Source organism: Podarcis melisellensis, assembly GCF_964234715.1.
Source record: "Podarcis melisellensis genome assembly, chromosome: W".
In the NCBI taxonomy this organism is placed as follows: Eukaryota; Metazoa; Chordata; class Lepidosauria; order Squamata; family Lacertidae; genus Podarcis; species Podarcis melisellensis.
Window position 1 is genome coordinate 30,773,695 of NC_138535.1, and position 22,730 is coordinate 30,796,424.

Consider the following 22,730-nt stretch of genomic DNA (forward strand, 5'->3'; position numbering starts at 1 on the left):
CACCTCCAGCCGCAGAGGCAGTCTACCTCTGCCTACCCGTTGCGGGCGTCCCCAGTGGGGAGAGTGGAGCTGCATTTGGAGTCTGCTTGGGGCTTCCCTTGGACATCTGCTGGGCTGCTGAGAGCTGGACTAGATGGGCCTTGGTCTGATCCTGCAGGGCTGTGACAATAAGAGCCTGGAGTATGGCTGCTTCGCGAGCAGTTCAGGGAACAGTAGTGCAGAGTGGCATCTCCCCGGGAAGGGGCACGTGCTCAGGAAAGCTGTCTCTTGCTTCTGGTCCTAAGAGTTGGGGTGGGGAAATGGAGGAAAGGGGTGCAGCCTTCTGTAGAGGCCAGAGTCTCCCCCCTGCCTCTCTCTGCCACCTCTGAGGTGCCCGAAAAGGCAGATAGCAGAGGAAGCGAACCAATAGTCACGTTCATCTGTACTGGCTCAGTATGCCCTATTCTGACAGATGCTGCCTTTCATATTCACGTCCAAGAGCCTTTCCGCTCCAGAGATCTGGGGCTGAACCCGGGATCTGCACGCCAAGGCTGGAGTAAGAAAGAGTCCTTGCCAGCTGGCCACGTTGGGCGCCTGCCTGGAGAGTGGAAGCCGGGGGTTGGAGGGACATCGTGCTGCTCCTGGCAACCCCCACCCAACCCGACGTCCTCCTCCGCCTGAGTGTATCTTCAGAACAACCCTCTGTGAGGGAGGCTAAGCTGGCCCAAGGACTTGCCCAAGGACTGGCCCAAGGTAGCTCAGCCAAGTTGCCAAGGCATTTAAGCAATTAAGACCGTGCACCCTTTCCCCTCAGATGAGAAAGCCGGGATGAGTCATGCTAGCAGCCTGTGGCCTTGATGGGCTCTGAGGCAGCCCAGCCCCCTTGTCTGCAAGCAGGCTGCCTCCTGGGACGATCAGCATTTTTTTTCCCAAGGGACAGAAGCGCACGACTTCCCCCTCCCACTTGCCGCCCACCCCAGTCTTTCTCCGGCGGCTCAGTCTAGTGCACCAAGCGGCTCATCCCACTTGGGAAGTAAGAGTTTCGCATAAGGTTTTTAAGCTGATAGACAAGGAATCAGAAGTCTTTTCGTCTTCTGTTTCTTTTCATTTTTATGTTTTCAAAATGCTTGATATCTGACACTGATTTCTGTATATTGTGTTTTCTTTGTTTTTCAAGCTTTCATAAAAAATAGCCTTTGAAACCAGCTGGTACACTGGTCAGAAGACTTGCCTTCATGTCCACAGAATGGAGAAGAAAAGTTCGCCCAACGAATCCCTGGGTGCGACCCCAGAGACCTCCGGCTCCCACCTGGCTGAGCCTTCTCATTGCCAGCTCACCTCAATGCCCTCTGTTCCCAGAGAAACCACTGGAAGAGCTGCTTCCCTTAGCCAGGAAGAGTCGGGGTCCCAGCAGCCTTCCCAGCAGGCCTCCCACATTTCCTCCTCCTTGGGCAGTGCTCCATTGCAGGTCCCCGAGCAGCTTGCCGAAGAAAGGCCCCATGGCACTGGCCAAGGTGCTTCCCTCCCATCTCTGGGTGAGGTTTCTTCTTCCCAGTGCACCACCCAGGGAATGGGTCACCAGCGTGCAGCGACGTTCTCTAGCCTGCAGTCTGGGAGTAGGAAAAGTGTGATCTGCTTTGCGGGCATCTCCTTTGAGAGTGCTCTCCAGGGGACCCAGGCTGTTTCCTCTGCCTCTAAGTCTCCAGAGGGGTCTGTCCCAGCTCCGAGCACAGCTGATCTGGCTAAAGGCGGCCAGGGGCAAGGCCAGGTAAGTCCAGATTGAGAGGTAGGGAAAGGGCTTTGAGGCTGTAATGCCCTCCTTGAGTCTCTCCAGCTGCTTTGGACAACTGCCCCCATCCCTGACCCCTGGCCATACCGCCTGGGCCTGGTGAGAGATGGAGCCCCAGAACACCTGGAGTGCACCAGGCTGGGGAAGGATGTCGTGAGGTGGAAGGCAAAAGGAAGGCAGACAGCCCATCCCGGGGTCGGTCCTTTTCCTCCTTCTAGCTTAATGGCTCACCTGAGCCGCCATCCTTTAAACTGGGGAAGCAGCAGCGGCTCATCAGAACTCACAAGTTAGGAAGTCCTATGTTATCGTCCCCATCTTCTTGTTATGTCCTGTTGGTGGGGAGGATCGTGCCACTTTCCTGTGGGTGGGCAGCCAGCCAGCAGCAGGCTGGCAGGTGGGCCCAGGGAAATGGCTTTGTTGGGGGAGCCTCAGAACTCGTCCTCTGCATGTTTGTTCCCTGTTGCCCCAAAGTGGGAACTGTCTTGCAATTCAGGCTTGTGGCACACAGGTAGAGAAGGGGAGCCGTTTGTCTCTTCAGATGCCTGGGAGAAGAGAGCAGTGGGTGGGGGCAGCCTCTGCTCCCCCTTCTAGAAAGGAGGCCTTTGCCAACATGGGTGCAATTCTGCTCCATGGGGGGAAAGTGTTTATCCATCATGGACTTGGGGGGATGCTGCTGCCAGCCAATATGGGCTTTGAAGGATATTTTTTTACTGTAGGCCTGTTTATTCTGCTGCATTTCAACGTTTGCCTATTTTCGGACCTAGTTGTGTAGCACCCTGCTTGTGGTTAACGCTTAGCTGGAATGAAATATTCAACGCAGCAATAGAGAAATTAAAATAATTTATTTGTCAGACAAATAAATGAGAGGCACAGTGGTATATGGTTACCAAGCTCTGGCCTGGGCTCCTGCCATTATGGCCAGCACTTATATTCCCTCAGCCCAGCCTCCTTGCTCCTCCTTTGGCTGCCTCTGTCCAATCAGCCTGGTTGAAATTCCCATTGGCTGTTTGCTGGAACCAATCCTAAAAGATACACCCATTTCATATTACCTTTTATGGGAGACAAAAGCTATATATTCTTCTATCTATAAATGACAAATAAGTAGTCATTTATCTTACATTTATCTCAACAAGGAACCTTAATTACCAGCTCACCTCTTGCCCTCCTTGCCCTCCAAAACAGATGGTTAATGGTTTTAAATTTTTATCTTAAACAGATGTTAAGGATCTTGAGTTCACATTCTCATGCATCATCAATGAAAGATCTCCTTTTGGAGGTCTTTAAACAAAAAGCCTGACAACCATATATCAGGAGTGCTCGATGGCGTCTCCTGTCTGGCAGGGGGCTGGACTCAATGGCCCCTGTGGTCTCTTATAACCATGATTCTATGAAATAAGAATCTAGCATAAGGTTTTAACATTTCTTAGTTTCTAAATCCTTTGCATAATTACATTTAAGCTAATATATTTCATACATAACATAAATAACCTTTTAAAAGGAAAAGAAATCTTAAAAGGATCTCAGTTTAAGAAAGAAACAACTTTAGAAAAAGATTTCCCAAAATACTCCCTCCCTTTCTGCCAGCCAGATGCTTTTCCATTGCTCTTGACCTTTTTAACCTTAGGAAGAAGATATGGCTCATTTTACTATTTACCAAGCTTAATTTGTAGGGTCAGTGTAACCTTGCTCTTAGCCTGTAATTCCCTTTTTACGACTTTGAGAATTGTTTTCTGCTATAAATCAAGGGGCCCCTTGTCCAGGAGAATAAACATCTTGCCAAGGTTTTTAGGCAGCTGGTCTTCTGCCTGGCATGAAACATTTGAAAATCTTTAAGCTCATTTTAAAATACAGATCCTGATTAATATATAAGCCTTGATAAAAATGCAGGCTATGATTAGATGCCTCAGTTGTAAAGTACCTTGAGATTCCCACATAATAGGTTGCAGGTAAATACTCTAAAAATAAGAACTCTCCCCCCCCCCATCATGTCACAAAGTCAATTGACACAGAGCCTAAAATAATGCCAACGAGCTCTTCTACCTGGAAGTGCAACATCAGCCCTTCAACACATCAGCATGATGTGCAGTTGTCACACGGCTACGACTCATAAGCCATGAATGCAGGTCTGAATAGTGCCCCTTTGGAAACCCCCACCCTCCATGCAGAAAAAGAGCATCTGCCCCTGAAATCCTTTCAGTATAAAGTGTATGAATGACAGGCAGCTAAAAAACTGTCTCCTCGGCTATTTGGCTCATGTGTCTCATGTTGGTTTCTGCTTTCCTTCACTGTGCAGCGAAGTGCTTGTCACGAGACAGGTGTTTACATTCCACAGTCAGTTGCTGTTGGTTTTTTCCCACGGGAAAGGGAGACTGGATGTGACGTACACTGGTTTCCTGTTTTTCACTGTTCTCTCGGAGTTCTTTGTTTCCGAGGAGAGAGGAGTTGCTTCTCTGCTCTAGCAGAGGCAAGATGCCTGCTTGTAATCTCTCAGCATTGAAATGTAAATAAACTAAACTTAAGCATGTGGCATGTACTACTCATTCTTCTGCTGTGTAAAGGACTCTGCAAAAATCAATATTTTTGGTCCTGGGCCCAGAAAAACGCGATCAATCTGACGGATGGGCTCCGGAGGTCGAGTCGGAGTTCCGGCAAAGGAACAGAGAAACGGATCGGGTCTTATCTTCTCTGCGTCAAGTTGATTGATTGAGAGGTATGTGCTCATGCTCCGGGCAGCCTGCCAGCTCCTAATTAATGGTTTCATGGCTGGACTTTGAACTATTAAGGCCGTTTGCCACGGCACAAGCGTAGAGGCTTGGATGGGGGAAACCGAAAGCAGTTTTTGAACTTGCCTTTGGAATGAGGTTTGAAGCAGCTAGTATAAAGCAGCTTGATTTAAAGCAGCAGAGATGATGCAGAAGGCTAATGCCAGAGTCATGATGGCTAGCTGCAGAAGGCTGGCTGATGCAAGTGGGGAATCTGATGCCAATCAGCCACATGCTCAGCTCAGAGTAGCCTGTGATACTGCCGTGATTCAGGATGAAGCAGACCGCCAGGGTGCTAGCTGCATGGGTATGGGGGAGTCTTCACAGACGTCATCCCAGAGTGCAGTGGAACCACCAGATGGCGCCAAAGCTTTGAAGGCAGTGAAATGCTACTCATGTGGACGTCTAGGCCATATGAAGAGGGAATGCAGATATCCCAGGGCCAAGACAGAGCAGCGCAGCGAAAGCTCATCGCGTGGAAAGGGCCAGAGCAAAGGCAAAGGTCCGGTGTCCAGGACAACGCAGCACAAGGCAATGGTCTCACGCTTCACTCCAAAGGTTGCAAAGGTCCAGAAGACGTCTAGATCTTTCTTCGTGGTGGATTCGGCTGCAACGCATCACATGTGCAACGATAAGCGACTGTTCGTGTCTTTTACACCGCAGGAAGGTGCGATTCACCAGGCGGATGACCACACAATCCCCAGTAAAGGCTACGGAACTGTTGTTCTTCACAGTTTGGACTTATCGATACAGGATGTGCTTTACGTACCGGATGCCAAGCATAATCTACTCAGCGTTGTGCAGCTGAATGAACGGAACATTGACGTTTCCTTCAAGAGCAAGAGGTGCACCATCACAAAGAAAAACGATTATGTATTGCATGCTGAATATGTTGATCGTTTGTTTGTTTTGTATTATGATGATGTTGTGCAGGATGAAACTTGTTGTATTGCAGGTTCTAACAAAAGTTTGCATGCAGAATGTATTCACGATTTTCATCGAAAATTTGGTCATTTGCATTTTGAGGCAGTATCTAAAATGCCTGCCTTGGTTGAAGGTATGACTATTAAACCCTGCAGGTACCACATGAAGTGCAAGGCATGCGCAGCAAACAAGGTGAAAATGGCTGCGAAAGGTAAGGTGTCTAGTAGGCAAGCTACAGAACCATACCAGGTTGTTCATGCTGATTTGGTTGGACCACTAGCGCCCTCTTTGGGTGGAAATAGGTACTTCATGGTTCTCATTGATGCATTTTCCAGGTATATTTATGTGTACAATCTCAAGCATAAATCAGAGGCTTTTCCCAGGTTCAAGGAATTCTGTGCTTGGTTGGAAAATGTGCATGGTAAGAAGATAAAGACTTTTTTCACTGATCGCGGGGGGGAATTCACTTCTCAGCAGTTTGAAGCTTTTCTGACTGAGAAAGGAATTCAACACGATTTGTCTAGTTCTCGCTCGCCATGGCAGAATGGACTTTGCGAGAGGGCAAATCAGACATTGCTTCAAGGGTTAAAAACCTTGCTGCATGATGCCAATCTTCCAGAGAGTTATTGGGCCGAATCTCTCTCGTGTTTTGTTTACAGTTATAATTGCAGGTTATCTTCAGCGATTGGTTGTACCCCCTATGAGAAGATGTTTGGCAAGAAGCCATACATCAAACACATGAAAATTTTTGGTTCTGACATGTGGGTTCACTCACCACAAAACTCCAAGTTAGACAAGCGTGGATTGCATGGTATCTTTCTAGGTTATCAGAAAGGTTCTTACAGAATAATGATGACTGACTCTAAGACAATTAAGCTCACAAGAAGTGTTGAGTACAATGCCAAGTGGGGGGAGAATGTGGGAATTTTCCAATGTTATCCTGATGACAGTGATGAGACTGAGGATAGGCAACAGCAAAAGCAGCCACAACAACCCACACCCACTGATGAAGGTTCTGATTCTGAGTCTGAAACTGAATCGGATGATTCAGAGGATTTCAAGAGTGCGAAAGCCTCTATGCAACCCTCTGAATGCTCTGATCAAGAATTGGAAGAACCATTGTTCACAATAGGTCACTTTTCTCCTAAGAAGGAAGAGGAGAGTGTTGAGGACTTAAGGCTAATTCGCAGATCACAAAGAGCCACAAAAGGCAGACCTCCAAAGAGATATGCTGATGAATTTGCTAAGATAGCAGTAACAGCTGTTAAAAGCTCCAAGAAGGTATTTGAACCTTCAAGTTTCCAAGAAATCCAGGATTTGGATTCAAAGGAAGCTGAGCCATGGTTAAATGCCATGAAGGCTGAGCTTGATTCCTTAGAAAGGAACAAAACATGGGAGCTAGTTCCAGTAGTTCCAGGAATGAAACTGCTTGGAAGCAAATGGGTCTTCAAAGCGAAGACTGATCAAAATGGCAAGATAGTCAGACACAAAGCCAGATTGGTAGCCAGAGGTTTTGCACAGGTACCAGGTGAAGACTATCACGAGACCTACTCACCCACAGTGAGGTATGAAAGCATTAGGCTTATGCTCAAGCTAGCTGCAGAGGAAAATCTACACATTAGTCACCACGATGTGAATACAGCTTTTCTGTACGGATCTCTAGGTGAATCTCTTTATATGCTTCCACCTGATGGCATACAGGTAAAACAGGGATTTGTTTGTGCTCTGAAGAAATCCCTTTATGGTCTCAAACAAAGTGCACGGTGTTGGCACACGAAACTCACTGAAGTATTGTTTTCTCTAGGTTTTCAGCAAGGGAAAGCTGATCCATGTGTATTTGTCAAAGGGGAGGGGCAAAAGAAACTGTATTGTTTGTTTTATGTTGATGATTTATTATTCTTTTGGAAAGATGTCACAATGTACAATAACGCCCTAGCTCAACTGAAAGAGCACTTTGACATGAAAGATCTTGGTGAGGTAAACAACTACCTATCTCTGGAAATAGAGAGAGATCAAGATGGTAACATTCTAGTACACCAGTCACGGAAAATTGCTGATGTGTTAAGCAAACTAAACCTGATGGATGCTAACCCTGTAGACACACCGATGACAACAGGTTATCAGGTAGAAGACACTGAAGAAGCATTTTCTGACACTACACTGTACAGAAGTGTGCTAGGCAAGCTAAACTTCATTGCCAGATGTTCAAGACCTGACATTGCTGTTAGCTGTAATTTGCTAAGCAGACAAGTCAACAATCCTAGTGTTAAGGATTGGAAAGCTCTGAAACGCATAGCGCGCTATTTAAAAGGCACTATGCATTACAGACTGAGATTTAACAATCAGACGCCTGGTGGTCTTGAGATATTTGCAGATGCAAGTTTTGGAAGTGACACTACAGACAGGAAAAGTACGTCTGGAGTTTGCTATAAGTACAATCAGGGTCTATTTGATTGGTCATGCAAGAAGCAAACAACAGTTAGCTTAAGTACTTGTGAAGCTGAACTGAATGCACTCTTATTCACTTAAGGATTGTGAATGGTTGTTACAATTGTGCAAAGACATGAAAATTCCTGTCAAATGTCCAATCCAGGTTTACCAGGACAACAAAGCATGTTTGGCTTTGCTGAATTCTGAAGGTTGTAAGCAAAGCACGAAGCACTTGCAATTGAAATTGCAACATGCTAGGGAATGTATTCAGAAGGGACTCGTAACGGTGTCCTATATGCCAGGTAATGAAATTCCTGCTGATGTATTGTCCAAGATTGTATCAAGGGATCAACACTGTACCTATGTGCAGAAGTTGGGTTTGTACTGATATTGTATGAACACGCTGCCCAGTGATGTTCACAGAAAGGGGGAGGATGTTGGTTTCTGCTTTCCTTCACTGTGCAGCGAAGTGCTTGTCACGAGACAGGTGTTTACATTCCACAGTCAGTTGCTGTTGGTTTTTCCCACGGGAAAGGGAGACTGGATGTGACGTACACTGGTTTCCTGTTTTTCACTGTTCTCTCGGAGTTCTTTGTTTCCGAGGAGAGAGGAGTTGCTTCTCTGCTCTAGCAGAGGCAAGATGCCTGCTTGTAATCTCTCAGCATTGAAGTGTAAATACAAGCATGCATGGAAACACCGGTTTCTATCATGACTGAAATGTGCTTCATTTGCAACTAAGTAGAGCCTCTCTGCTAATGCAGAGCACAATCCACAGCTTCAGGCAAGGCCATTTATATACCCAGAATCCAGAGCAGCCTTTTCTCCTACGCCTCTGAAGTACCACCACTGCAACACCAGCGCTTGGCCTTCTGGCACCTGCAGGCTAGGGAAAGAGCTCTTTAGCACCCTGGGGTGGAGCTCCTTCTCAGCAATAGCACTGTCTGCTCATTCCCAACTTCTTCAACCAGTGCCTCTGTGCCTTCTGTAAATGTCTGGAGTAAATGTCTAGCAGAAAGTGTCTGTCCTCTCCAGGATGTTGAAATACTGAAGAAGGCGCCCAATAGCCCTAAGACGGGGGCGGAAACAGTACTTAAGGATGATCAAGCATTGCGTATGAAGGTCCAGGAGCTTGAAGAAAAACTCCAGCCATTGCCAGCAATACTCCAGGATCCGCAAGGAAGAGGTATTTTTGAGAATCCTGTCTTCACAAATTCCGGGGACATGGCCCTCCCAGTGTTAAGGTGGGGAGGTGGGGTTGAGAGTTTGCAGATAAGAGTCCAAAGTTAAAAATGTAAAGGCTAATGGAATTCTGTGCTCCGAAGGCTTGCGGATTGCCGCCTGAAGCCTGGAGAGTGAGAGGGGTCAGTGCACACCGATCCCTCTTGCTCTCGAGGCTACGCCTCTCTGTGCAGCGCCCCTTCAGCGAAGCGGGAGGAGAAATGGAAGGGGCTCCGTTTCTCCTGCCACTTCGCTGAAGGGACGCTTAGCAGAGAGGGGGAGAATTTTTTCCCCCTTGTTCTCCCCCTCCTATGGTCCGGTGCGTCCTATAGAGCGAAAAATACAGTATATATAGAATTCATTAATGAGAAATTTTAAAAAACTTTTTTTTAGAAAAAATGAGTAATAATAATGAAAATGAGTAAATGAGTAAGAAGTGAATAGAATGGATGAATGTGTGTATAACTAAAGAAGGAGGAGGAGGAGGAGAGAGAGAGAGAGAGAGAGAGAGAGAGAGAGAGAGAGAGAGAGAGAGAGAGAGAAGGGAACAAGAAAAATGGGCAGTTTTAATTCTCCTGTGGGACCCCTAGGGCTTGGTGTCGGGTCCCTAGATCAGGGCTGAGGCGGCCGTTCCAGGAAATGGGCTCCAATGGTTCAGGCCGCCTACCTGGGTTCATAGGGTTTGAAAATACTGATAAGAAATGGACTGAAAATCAACTCAATAACATAAAGCATGGTTTTTGCTGTGCCCCCCTGCACTGCCAGGGGAGGGTCCGCCCCCAGCCGGTCCCCGGTGTGCGGTTCCTCTGCTCTTTTGCTCCAGCCGCTGGTGATATTGGCTTGGGGTCGGAGCTGGGTTAGGTGGGGCGTTCCCTCCGGGCTTCCCTGTCTCTCCCGATCCCCTCCTATCGTTCTCCCCCCCCCCCATGTTACCTGTGGGGGTGCCTTACCAATACAGTCGTACCTTGGATCCCAAACGCCTTGCGACTCGAATGTTTTGGCTCCCGGACGCCACAAACCCGGAAGTGAGTGTTCCAGTTTGTGAATGTTCTTTGGAGCCCAAATGTCCGACGGGGCTTCCGCGGCTTCGGATTGAGTGCAGGAAGCTCCTGCAGCCAATCGGAAGCCGCGCCTTGGTTTCTGAAGGTTTTCCCCCCCCCAACTTAAATTTTTATTAGTTTTCATCAAACATACATTCCAATACATTCATTGTATTAATACATCTCATACATAACATTAGCTCTATTGAGCTTTGGACTTCCTTCCTCCCCTTCGGTAAGTATCATATATTTTCATTATGTCACGTATTTTATACATTTATCTATTTGACCATAAGCTGTTGAAGTTAGTCAAATCCTGCCAGTGTCTTTACAGATTTACAGCTATCTCTTATATAATCCAAGTATTTACTCCAATTTTCATAAAACTTTTGTTCATCCTGATCTTTTATTCTCCCCGATATTCTAGCCAGTTCCGCATAATTAATCATTTTGACCTGCCATTCAGTAATAGTTGGTATTACTTCTGTTTTCCAATTCTGGGCTAACATAGTCCTTGCTGTTGTTGTGCCATACGGGAATAAGTTTTTATCTTTCTTTTTAACATCTTTTCCAACTAGTCCCAGTAGAAAGGCTTCGGGGTTTTTTTTTTAAAAAAAGTATACTTAAACCTTTTTTTAAGCTCATTGTAAATTAATTCCCAGAAGCCTTTCACTTTACTGCAATTCCACCACATATGGAAAAAGATCTCCTTCTACCTCTCCACATTTCCAGCATTTGTTATTTTTCGTTCTGTACATCTTTGCCAGTTTTACCGGCGTGAGGTACCACCTGTATATCATTTCCCATACATTTTCCTGTAATGCCGTACAAGCCGTAAATTTTAAGTTCACATTCCATAATTCTTCCAGGCTTCTAATTCTATATTATAACCAAAGTCTATGGCCCATTTAATCATAACCTCCTTCACCTCTTCATCTTTAGTATACCAATTTAATAATAACTCATATATTTTGGACATTGTTTTATTTTTGCTTTCTATAATATCTATGTGAAAAAAATTTTTTATCGTCAAATCCCTTGGTTTCTGAATGTTTTGGAAGTCAAACGGACTTCTGGAATGGATTCCGTTTGACTTCCGAGGTACCACTGTATATCTTCTCGGAGCAGGGGCAATCCCATTGCCGCCTTCAGTTCTGGTAAAGCTAAGAATTGCTTGTGCAGATCTTGATGCCTTCAAGGCCGAGGCTGTCATCTGATGAGACCCAGTACTCCTATCAGAGAAGCAAATCCTCAAATACAGTCATACCTCTTCTTCCGCTCGGTTCAGGTTACGTCTTTTCAGGTTGTGTCTTGCGGCGACCCGGAAGTAAAGGAACGGGTTACTTCCAGGTTTCGCTGCTCGTGCATGTGCAGACGCTCAGAATGATGTGCAGACGCTCAGAATGTTTGTGCTAACAACACTGTATCGTTGGCATGTAGCAAAATGGATACATTATGGGATAAAACTGAAACAGGGAAAAATCTGGCCATTTGGGTTCCTTTATTACAGCATTTACATAAATGTTAAAAAGCAGAATTTTAGAAAGTATTTCAAAGTGTTTAAAATGATTTAGGAATTACAAGGTTAACTTTTTTAAAAAGATATTAAATAGGTTTTAAAAGCCTGTATGTGTAACTGCTGATGATGTTGGGGGGTGGCGGTAGCTGTGGTTGTAAGACTCCCTTAAAACTGATTTACAGTGCTGGCTCTTGGGGATTGAAAGGGCACATAAAAAGGCCTTGCCCAAATTAAAGAAAAACCAACAAATAACCCCAGTCAAACAATTAGAAAAAAAGCCTGTGGAGCTCAGATGAACAAGTCCCACTTTGGTGCAACTTGACCGGAATGACATGCACAGATGCTCCCTTCTTTTTCTCAGTGATTACAGCTCTTTTGGCTGGGGTGTGGCATGCAGCTGAAACAGTATTTAAGGAAGCTCAAGTGTTCCGTGTGAAGCTCCAGGAGCTTGAAGAGAAACTCCAGGCGTGGCCAGCAACCCTCCAGGAGCCGCAAGCCAGAGGTATTTTTGAGAATCCTGTCTTCACATGGCCCTCCCTCCCAATGATGTTGGGTTTCAAGTCCCATCATCCCTGATGAGCGCTGGCCATGTTGGCTGGGGCTTAGGGGAGTCCCACCACAGTCTGGAGCCCAGTTCAGTGCGCCTTTGTGGGCAGCTGGTAGCCATGCCAGGGTCGCCTTTGCTGTGTGGAAGGGGTGGCCTCCCCCCCACCCCCACCCCATGCGCAGGAGACCAGAGGCCAGTAGCAGAGGTTTGCTGCCTCCTTGTGTGCCCATTTTCTTGCCAAAAAGAATAAAAATAGAGCATATGGTTGCACATACCAGGCACCAATGTTAATGGTGGTTCTTTGGCTTTTCCTTCAGGTGAGGAAGACGAGGAGGAGGAGGAGCAGCAGCAGGAGGAGGAGAAGGAAAAATAAAGAAAATGGGGGGGGGTATATATTTTCCTATATATTTCTATTATTAGTTCTATGTATTGCTTCTTTGTTCGAAAGCACGTCAAAGTGCAAGTAGATAAATAGGTACCGCTCCGGCGGGAAGGTAAACGGTGTTTTCGTGCACTGCTCTTCTGGTTCGCCAGAAGCGGCTTAGTCATGCTAGCAACATAACCTGGAAGCTGTACACCGGCTCCCTCGGCCAGTAAAGCGAGATGAGCGCCGCAACCCCAGAGTCGGTCACGACTGGACCAAATGGTCAGGGGTCCCTTTACCTTTACTATTGCTTCTTTATTTAATAAAATTTATTTTTAAAAGCCTGCAAAGTGGTTTACCAAAACAAAAAAACAAAAAAGCACCACAGCAGTAAAATCAAGAAAAATTAACAATCCTACTTTAAAACATACAAAAGCTAAAACATTAAAAGAGATGAAAATTACTTCAACTTCCTAAGCTTCTAGGTATGCTTGCCTCAACAAGAATGCTTTTAGCAGGTGCCTGAAAAGCGTCTAGCAAAGGCACGTGCTTTGTTGCAAGAGGCGGGGAGTTCCAAAGGGCAGGTGCTGCCACACTAAACCATGCAGTACAGATATTCTGCGGAACCTGTGGTAGCGCTTGAAACTGTTAGAATTCCAGCTCCATGATTGCAGTCATGGGATTCTTGTCTATGTTTTGAATGAATGAATGAATGAATGAATGAATGAATGAATAAATTTATTACGGTCATAGACCAGAAAAAACATAAAAAACAACAATAGTTTACAAAGGGAATAATGGTGTCAATTAAAAATTGTAAAATTATACATAAAGGCAATACACATATGCACACACACCCACACACACACACATATATACACATATATGCACTACAGTATATGTATAGACTTAAAAAATGGGGGGGCTTGTCCAGGGGTCAAGTCTTTTACTTTTTTACAGCTAATGCCCTCCGCTTGATCGCAGCCGCAGAAAATTTGGCCACTTTCAGTGTTACTTCTGGGTTTTTATCTCCTAGTAGGATTTTCAGCCGCTGAGATTCAGATCGACCTGGAAATTTCTGAACGATAGGGGAGATAAACAGTGACCTAATATCCCCGTAAAGGTCGCAGTGTAACAACACATGTGAAGCCGTTTCCACCTCTTTCAGACCACATGGGCAAACTCGTTCAGCATAGGGTGTGCCCTCGTATCTGCCCTTTAGTAAGGCAGATGGCAGTACATCAAATCTGGTAAGGGTAAACGCCCGTCTGTATTTTGCGATTTGTAGATCCAGCAAATATGGTGTTAGATTAAACCCTTTTCCATAATCTTGGATAGCTGGATATTTATCTATCTTGCTCATATGGTCCTGAAGCTCTACATCTCCTATTCGCTGGCTCACCATCCTTTTAGCCTTTTCAAAACCTGAGGCTATAAGTTCTTGTGGGGAAAGCCCCAGGCCCTTCAATTTTTCATAAAGCGACAATCTCCATTTAGACTGGAACGGGTCTAGTAGAGTCAATGGAGCCACTCCCACTGGGAAAAATATGAGTTTTAGCCAGAAGTGAATCTTCAGGATCCATATCCTGGCATTAATAGGGAGTTGACCTACCTCCAGCCTGATGGCTGTGTTGGGGACACAGGTAGGTAACCCTAGTAGGGAGCGGTAAAATTTAGTTTGTACAGATTCCAGGGACTTGAGTTTTTGACAATTAAATATCTGGGTGCCATACATCAATTGTGGAAGTATTTTTGCAACAAAGACCTGGGAGGCAGCAGGAACATATTGACCTCCTTTTCTGTAAAAGAATCTTATGATAGCTCTGGAAGATCTTTGCGCATTTACAATGGAATTCTTAATCTGGTGGCACCAAGATCCCTTCTCATCAAAATTTATTCCAAGATATCTAAAAGATGTTACTTGCTCAATAGGTTGGTTATTAATTTTCCATTTATGTCGGAGTTTTCTCTTGGAGAACACCATAATTTTTGATTTAGTGTAATTTATTATTAGGTGTTCAGCTTCGCAATACTCTGTAAGAGCTCGTAAAAGTTTTCTTAGACCCACACAAGAGAAGGAAATAAGTGCCGCATCATCTGCGTACAAAAGGACTGGGATTGGTATATTATTTAGGTTTGGGGGATGAGTACTTGCTTCCTCCATCTTTCCGACTAAGGAGTTTATATAGAAGTTAAATAGAATAGGGGCAAGAACACAGCCTTGCTTGACACCATGGAAACTTTGGATTTCCTTTGATAGGTTCCCATAACGGTCGCATCTAACACGGATCCGAGTATTTTCATGTAGTCTACGGATAAGAAGCAAAAGACGTCTATCGATGTTTGTGGCATTTAATTTTTCCCAAAGTCTGTGCCGGGGTATCAAATCGAAAGCTGATTTGAAGTCTATAAAGGCTACATAGAGGGAGCCTCCTTTCTTTGAGGTGTATTTCTCCACTAGATGTTGCAATACCAGTCCTTGGTCTAGAGTTGATCTATGTGCCCTGAAACCAGCCTGGGCTTCCTTTAGGATGTGCTCCTGTTCCAGCCAGTCCGCAAACTTTTCACGTAAGTGAGTTGCATAAAGTTTGCTAATGATGCTTAAAAGACTGATTGGTCTGTAATTGGCTGGATCAAGTTTACAGCCTTTCTTGAATATGGGAACGATGATTGCCAATCCCCAGTCCTCTGGTATTATTGCTGTTTGATCTATGCTGGTGAATAGGGTGGCAAGGACTGGGGCCCACCAGTCAATATTGGCTTTGAGAAGCTCAGGAGAGATATTATCTGCTCCCGGGGCTTTTCTGTGTTTGAGTGCCTGAATAAGCCTCCTGATCTCCGCAACCGACACCGGAGGCCACTCATCACCTGCCACACACTGTATTAGTGGCTGTGTCAAAGGCAGAGCTGAATATGAAGATTGGAAAAATGCCTCCCAAGTCCCTGCAGGTATAGTATACTCCACTTCTGAGGAGGTAGATCGCACTCCATTTGCTACCAGTCTCCAGAAGGTGGCCGAATCTCTCTCTCTGGATGCATCTATTAGGCATTTCCATTCTCTTTTCTGTGCCAGGAGTTTTTTGTTTTTGATCAAGATTTTATAATTTCGTTTATCTTCAAACCAGACCGTGGGGAGTTGGGGTAAATTGGCAGATCTATAATTCTTGTATTTTTTCAGTAAGTTTAGCTTCATGTCCTGACATTCTTGATCAAACCAGGGTTTGGAGTTTTTATATACTGAGGGTTGCCTACTTGACCTGTTCCTTTTTTCCTTCAGGGAATCTTGAAGGAGTGAAATTAACTCCTGAAATAAATTTATCTTTAATTCATGGCTTGAGGAAGTTATAAGGTTTTCTCTCTTAGTGAGGAATTCCTTTGAGCATAGCCTACTTGAAATTTCCTTATGCAGTTCATCTGTCCATCTGATACGAGAATATCTGAGCTCCAAAGCTGTAGGGCTCGAATGTTCGATTTTCTCAGCGCAGGATAAATCCTTTCCCGCAGCTACGAGTGCACTTAATGGCAGATGGTCACTGTCTAAGCGCTCCTCCACTTTGCATTCCAGAACTTTGTTTTGAAGATCATACGACACGATTATATAATCAATTGTGGAGGCGCCATTGTTAGATATAAATGTGAATTCTCTGACCTTCTCCCCCTCTGTACGGCCATTTAGTATAACCAAGTCCAACTTGTTGACCAAGTGTAATAGGCATAAGCCGGCATAATTGCAGCCTTTATCCTTTGAGATTCTAGCTGGTATTGAGTGGGCTTCCTCTATAATGGGGACTGTTTCATGGAAATGGGCATACAAAGCCTCATCAGATTGTCCAGTTCTGGCATTTAGGTCGCCTGCCACCACTACAGAGGCATCAGGAAATTGATTTGATAGTTTGTCAAGATACTGTTCTAACTGAGCCCAAGTATTTCTTATCAGTCTTTTCTCTCTTTGTGGGGGTAGGTATACGTTAATCAGCAGCAAGCTGTGGGTTCTCCACTATACTTGCACAGCTGTGGCCAGATGGTCTAGTGGGTCTAGTTTTTTAAATATGGCCCTTAGCCTTGTTGAGATTAAAGTAACTAACCCACCTTTAACTCGCCCCCCTCTAGTACTTAAAAGACCTGGGAGGGAGAACGCAGAAAAGCCATTTAACTCCACTTCACTTGTGCTCCAGGTCTCCTGGAGAAACACAATGTCATGTCTCTGGATATATTTAGCAAAGGATTGGTCAGAAACCCTCTTTTGCCAACCTGCAATATTCCAAGTTAGCAAGGCAAGGTTGCACGTTGTCTTGCCAAAAGTTGATCTTAGTCAATTTGCCTTTGAAAGATTTTTAGGGCCTATCTTTTTATCTGTTGGTTGAATTTCGTTCATTTTGGCAATGTCCATAGATGTATTATCGCCCAGGTACTCAATGGAATCAATTGAAGGGTGCAGCGTGCTAACATTAGTGATCAGTACTCCTTTTTTTGGCGAATCTACCTTGAGGTGTTCTATTTGACTGATACCAAGTTCATCCTCATCCAGGTATCTCATGCTGGTCCAAGAGCGCGTTGTGGTTGTCATAGGGATGGTTTCCTTCTTAGATGGTAGATTGTTGCTGTCCCTTACGCACTGTGTTAGATCTGTTGCTGTCAGGTTTATCTCTGCAGCTGCAGAGGTATTATAAAGGTAGTCTTTCATGGTTGCCATAGGGATGGTTTCCTTCTTAGATGGTAGTTTATCCCTTGCACACTGTGTTAGATCTGTTGTTAACAGGTTTATCTCTGCAATTGCAGAGGTATTATAAGAGTAATCTTTCATGGGGTCTGTCTTGGCTTTTTCAGAGAGGTTCTCTTTCTTTAATTGGTCCGTTGCCGGTTCTTTCTCTCTTACTTTTTCCTTGGCATTCATCTCTGTTAGCTTATTTCTAAGGGTCTCCAATCTTCTCAAGATCTCAGATTGGGCAAGGAAAGGCAACAATCCAATCTATGTTTTGACTCCACAGAGTGGGAAGTGACGGCGACAAGATGTTTGTGTTCCGTGAAGTGGGACTATTTGTTCAGTTTCTGTTAATTGATTCTCATGAAAACTTACAGATTCTGGCTTCACACAATTAACTCAAGGCAGTGTCAATTTACTCTTGGCAGAAAGCCAAGGTCTGCTTGACCTAGAAACTACTTACTCTGATTGGTTAATGACCAGCACTCAACTCTGTTATCTAGGAATGCTAGCACAGTTTGGGTTAGGTGTGTTAGGAGTAGGAGTGCTGTGTATGGTTAAGAGAGAGAAAGGATTTATTTTGCTTTGTTTTGTATGCAGAAACTCTGCTGGTTTTATTTTTCCTTTTAATAAATCCTGTAAATAGTTATTCTGAGTCTAGCTGACTAGTCATTTCCACCTCAACTAGCTTCTTCGCTGTGCAGGAAAACTCTGCTACGGTGGGCTAAAGCCATTAGAGCTATGCCTGACACTTCAAAGTTCCATGACTATTGTCCTTTGTTCTTTTTCTCTTTGCTGTCTGATGCTCGAGAGAGAGGGAGCCATGTTGCAGTGCTCCGTGTGTGTGTTTACATGTAAATAAAGTCGATTAGCCAAAATGCTGAGTTGCTGATGTCTGTCACGCATGATGCACAAACTCTGCGGATCCCTAAGTGTGCCGGTGTCGCTTGGCATCGGTCGCTGTGATGTTCGGGCTGAAGAAAGCTTATGAAGATCCCAAACGATCAAGATTCCTTCTGCATTTGCAGCGCTGTCCCCAAAGTGACCCTTTCAATCCACTTGGTAGTCCAGCTGTAGGCGCTGGTCTTCCAGGCAGAATGAAAGGCGCACCCACCGATCCCGCTTCCTTCCTCTCCCCTTCCTGCCCCCCTCCGTTCTTTGCTCACCTGCCTCCTTCCCGTCCTCTCCCCTGCCTGCCTCCTCCAGCCGGGAGCACCCACCCATGACTCCCAGCTTCCCAAGCCACCAGTGAATGCCCCCCCCCCCGCAGGATGACACCCAGTGCGGACCGCCCCCACCCTGCTCCGCCACTGCTCTGGAAGAAGCTGTTCTGCTGAGAGCAGGACATCTCTGAAGACTCGGCTGGGGTTCTGTAATCTCTGGTGATACATCCCACTGGTGAGCTGCAGACTGACTCCCACAAGTCACCAGCTGAGAGGTCCATGGTCCAGATGCCACTACACCCCTAGGTGCTGAAAAGTACCAACTTGAATGGCTCTGAAAGGAAATCAGACAAATTCAACCTTGAGATTTCTATGCTGTCCATCGGACTGGGTTGCCCCAGCCATTCTGGGCAGCTGCCTCACTCTGGCTCATCAGAGGTCCGGCCCTGCTTGGGAATATGAGTGGGAGAGGGCCATTGCACTCAGGTCCTGCTTATGGGCTTGTTGTGAGCCTCTGCTGGGCAACTATGGGGAACAAGGTGCTGGACTAGATCATCCATTGGTCTAATCCAGAAGGACTGTTCTTACATCCGGGGTGGACTGGAGGCAACTCCAACTTGCAAAAAGCCCTGGAACACCAAGAATTGCAGACTCCCACACTCGCAAGCAAATGAGCTATTGCTTCGCTTCTTAAACCAAAAGAAAAAAACAAACCCACGTCCAGTAGCAAACAGACCAATGAAAGTTGCATTTTTGCGTGGGTAGGAAGGGTGTCATTTTCCTTTGGCTGATTTAGGTCCTCGGCTTTTAGACTCCAGAACTGGCACAAACAGGGATGGAACTCTGCTTCAGTTCAAAGGGAGGTATGATTGGCAGGCAAGGTGACACAGCCAGTTAGGTGGGAGGGAGGAGGAGGCGGGTGGGGAGGTCACAAGGGAGGAAAGAGCTCTGCACCTCAGCTCGGAATTATTTTGGAAGAGAGGAGGGGAACAGAGGAAACCTTTCTTCCCTTTCAGTCTTTTCTCTTCCCCTCCTTTTTCCTTTTTTTCCTTTTCTAAGAATATGCTACACGGAATTTCCGAGGGGGGAATTCGCTAGGGATCTCGCCTTCCCCAGAAACCCCTCCACATAGCTAGGGCGTGAGACAATGAGCTCGAGAAAGCCCTTTCCTTCCCCTGTCGCACCAAGCACCACATCTTTTTTTATGAAGAAAAGACCCTGCTTCCCTCTTTCTGGTATGAAACCGTATCAATATGAACAGGGACTTGGGCATGAACTCTGTATTTACATACTGCTGCGTATAGCCCAATCAAAAGCATCGGATTTGGACAGCTAGCCAATAGCGGATAGCGGCCTCTAGTGGACAGAATCTTTCTTGGGCCGCTGCCTGTTTCCCTTCTGCGGAGCAGCGGAGCTTCGCCAGCTTGACTGAGCTCCTGAGTGGCCGCCGGCTGAGAGAACAATGGACTCAGTCCATCAAAAGCCCATGAACTGGTTTCTATTGCCCAAAGTGATCCTTTGTTGCAAGAAATCTGTCAAGCCACTTCCCTTATGGACTGCCGGCTTAGGAAAAGCCCCTCACTTCAGAAAATCCACCCCCTGCATCAATTTCCTCCATTCCAACGCCATTCTTGCCCTTAAGGAAAGGACTCTTTCCCCCTCTATCTCCCGCCAGAATCCCTCAAGTGTGAGGACACGTTTACACCCAGGGAAGTGCCCAAAGGTGACACTTACTGAGCAGTTAGTTGGCCAAAGAAACCAAGAGCCCATCCCCAGACTTGCCCCAGGGTATGGATGTGCAGGAGGGACGTGGGTGGTGCTGCGGTCTAAACCACAGAGCCTAGGACTTGCCGATCAGAAGGTCGGCAGTTCGAATTCCCGCGACGGGCTGAGCTCCCGTTGCTTGGTCTCTGCTCCTGCCAACCTAGCAGTTTGAAAGCACGTCCAAGTGCAAGTAGATCAATAGGGACTTCCGGTCGGCGCCAGCGTTTAATGGCGGTCCTTGCTTCGAGCTCCGAAGCAGGACTGCTCCGCGAGTTCGGGTCTGACCCGCTACGGCGAGCGGGGGACCCCTAAAATCACAGGCGCAGAAGCCTGTGAACAAGGAGACTTGGTGGGCACCTTTTGCACCCCCCGGTACTGTGAAAGAGCCTTTTTAAAGGCTCCGGAGCGGCATCGGGTGTGAGCGCGGTGCTGAGAGTCGCTACCCCGCCCGTGGAGTGAAGCCGCGTCGCCATGAACGGAGAGCGCCGATTCCTTCCTGAAACTAAAGATTGACTGCAACACCCGTGAGTAAGATCGAGGGATTTAACGGGACATTAAATTTTGAAATTTGGCTGAAAACGGGAAAGGCATAAACTAAGGAAGTCTGCCTCCCCGAACTGCATGATAAACAAAGCAACGAAAGAGCAAGCTGCATTTGAAAGAAAAAATTCTTTTTTAAGCTGTCAAACCTGACATCGAACTTAGACCTCCCCCCAACAGGCAGGAGAAGGGGGGAAGAAAATTGGACATTGTTAACCTGCGTGAAAATAATCGGATGAAAAAAGATCTTTCACTGCCAAATCCCCCGGGTCGGGCTGCCTGAGTAAGGCACCGGGAAAGTGAACTGTCAGATCAAATTGGATATAAAGTGGGGGTTTGTCTGAAACAAAGTTACTGGACTTTAGTGGAATTATCTTGCTGAACTTTTGGCTACATTGAAACAAAGTGAGGATTTACAGTGTAGACTCTTGAACTTTTTCATCGCTCTATGTTTCCTTGTTTCTTTGTCTCTCATTTCCATTTAGATACAATTGAATGCTCCCTCTAGAGGGTTTAAAGAGAAACAGTTACATTGAAAAAGAAACAGTGGGATTTTCCACTTGTAAACTTTTCCTGTGAGAACGACCTTGAGGACATGAGCGGCCCAGTGGATGAGATAGCAACCAGATCTAAAGCAAAGCTAGCACAAAAGAAAAGGGGCTCAATATCAGGCACAATACCAGCTGCACAGGAAAAGGCAACAACAGCATCTATGGATTCTATGACACAGGCACTGCTTAAAATAAACCAATCTTTGGAAGCACTGACAAAGTTGTCCACAGAAAATTCCAAAAAATTGACAGAACTGACAGCAAGATTGGACTTGAATACTGCAAGTGTGACATCTAATACAGATTCTTATTAATAAATTAATTCAAGAAAGTTCGGAAACACGAAAGATTGCTGAAAGTGCTAAAAGTACTGCAGAGGAGACAAGGGAAAAGTTTGTGCCGATTGCAAAAAAAGTGAATGAACATGATGCAACTTTGGCCTTACTGGAACTACAGAGGAAGGAGAAAAACTTGAAATTAAGACTGGTTCCTGAAAGTGAGGGGGACAGCCTTGTGGAATTCCTTACAGAGAACTTTGCGGAATTTTGGCATGAGGAATTGGAGGAAGAAGATGAGTTTGAAATAACTACAGCCTTTCGGCTGGGCAGGAGGCAGGGCAAGAAACCAAGGGATTGCCTAATTACACTGAGATCTAAGGAAGAAAGAGATAAAATATTGAACCTGCATTACCAAAAGGCACTGGTGATTCAGAATTGTCAAACACAGATTTTTAAGGACATCCCTAAATACATCTTGGAGGTGAGAACCTTCTACAAAGACCTAGTCGACCTGCTGAAGAAAAATACCATACCTTTCAGGTGGGAGTTCCCACAAGGACTATCCTTCAACTTCAAAGGAAGGAAGATTAAAATAAGAACAATTCAAGATAAAGAACAGTTTCTGGAGAAATACTCAGAAGACCTACAGAAAGGAACTGTAGGGGAGAAAGAACCAACTGACATTGCAAATCTATCATTTGGACTCCTCCCAATACCATCGGAGGAAGAACAAAAGCTTGGAGCAGTGGGAGGAAAAGGTACCTAATAACAAAATGTCTCTGCAACTTCTTAGTTGGAACTGTAACGGTTTGAACCTTCCCCGAAAAAGACGTCAAGTCTTTCATATTTTAAAGAAAGAACAATTAGATTTAATATGCTTGCAAGAAACTCATATTGCCAGGATACACAGGAAACTTTTGATAAATAAGAGACTTGGACAGGAATTTATCTCATCAGACAAAGTTAAGAAAAGAGGTGTGGTGATTTATGCAAAAGAAAAATTGGCTCCAAAAATGATATTCAAAGATGAACAAGGAAGATACCTGGCAATTGAAATACAAATTCAAGGAGAAAAAGTTTTGATAGTTGGAGTTTATGCGCCAAATGAAGGGAAGGCCGAATTCTTTAAGAAGTTGCATGAGACCTTAATGGACTTTTTA

General features: G+C 45.5%; 1 long non-coding RNA gene across 1 annotated transcript in view; it reads right to left on the reverse strand.

The window, feature by feature from the left end:
* LOC309361330 overlaps positions 1-22,730 on the reverse strand; it is a 1,008,653-nt gene that overhangs the window by 53,290 nt on the left and 932,633 nt on the right. The gene's annotated exons all lie outside the window — the stretch shown is intronic.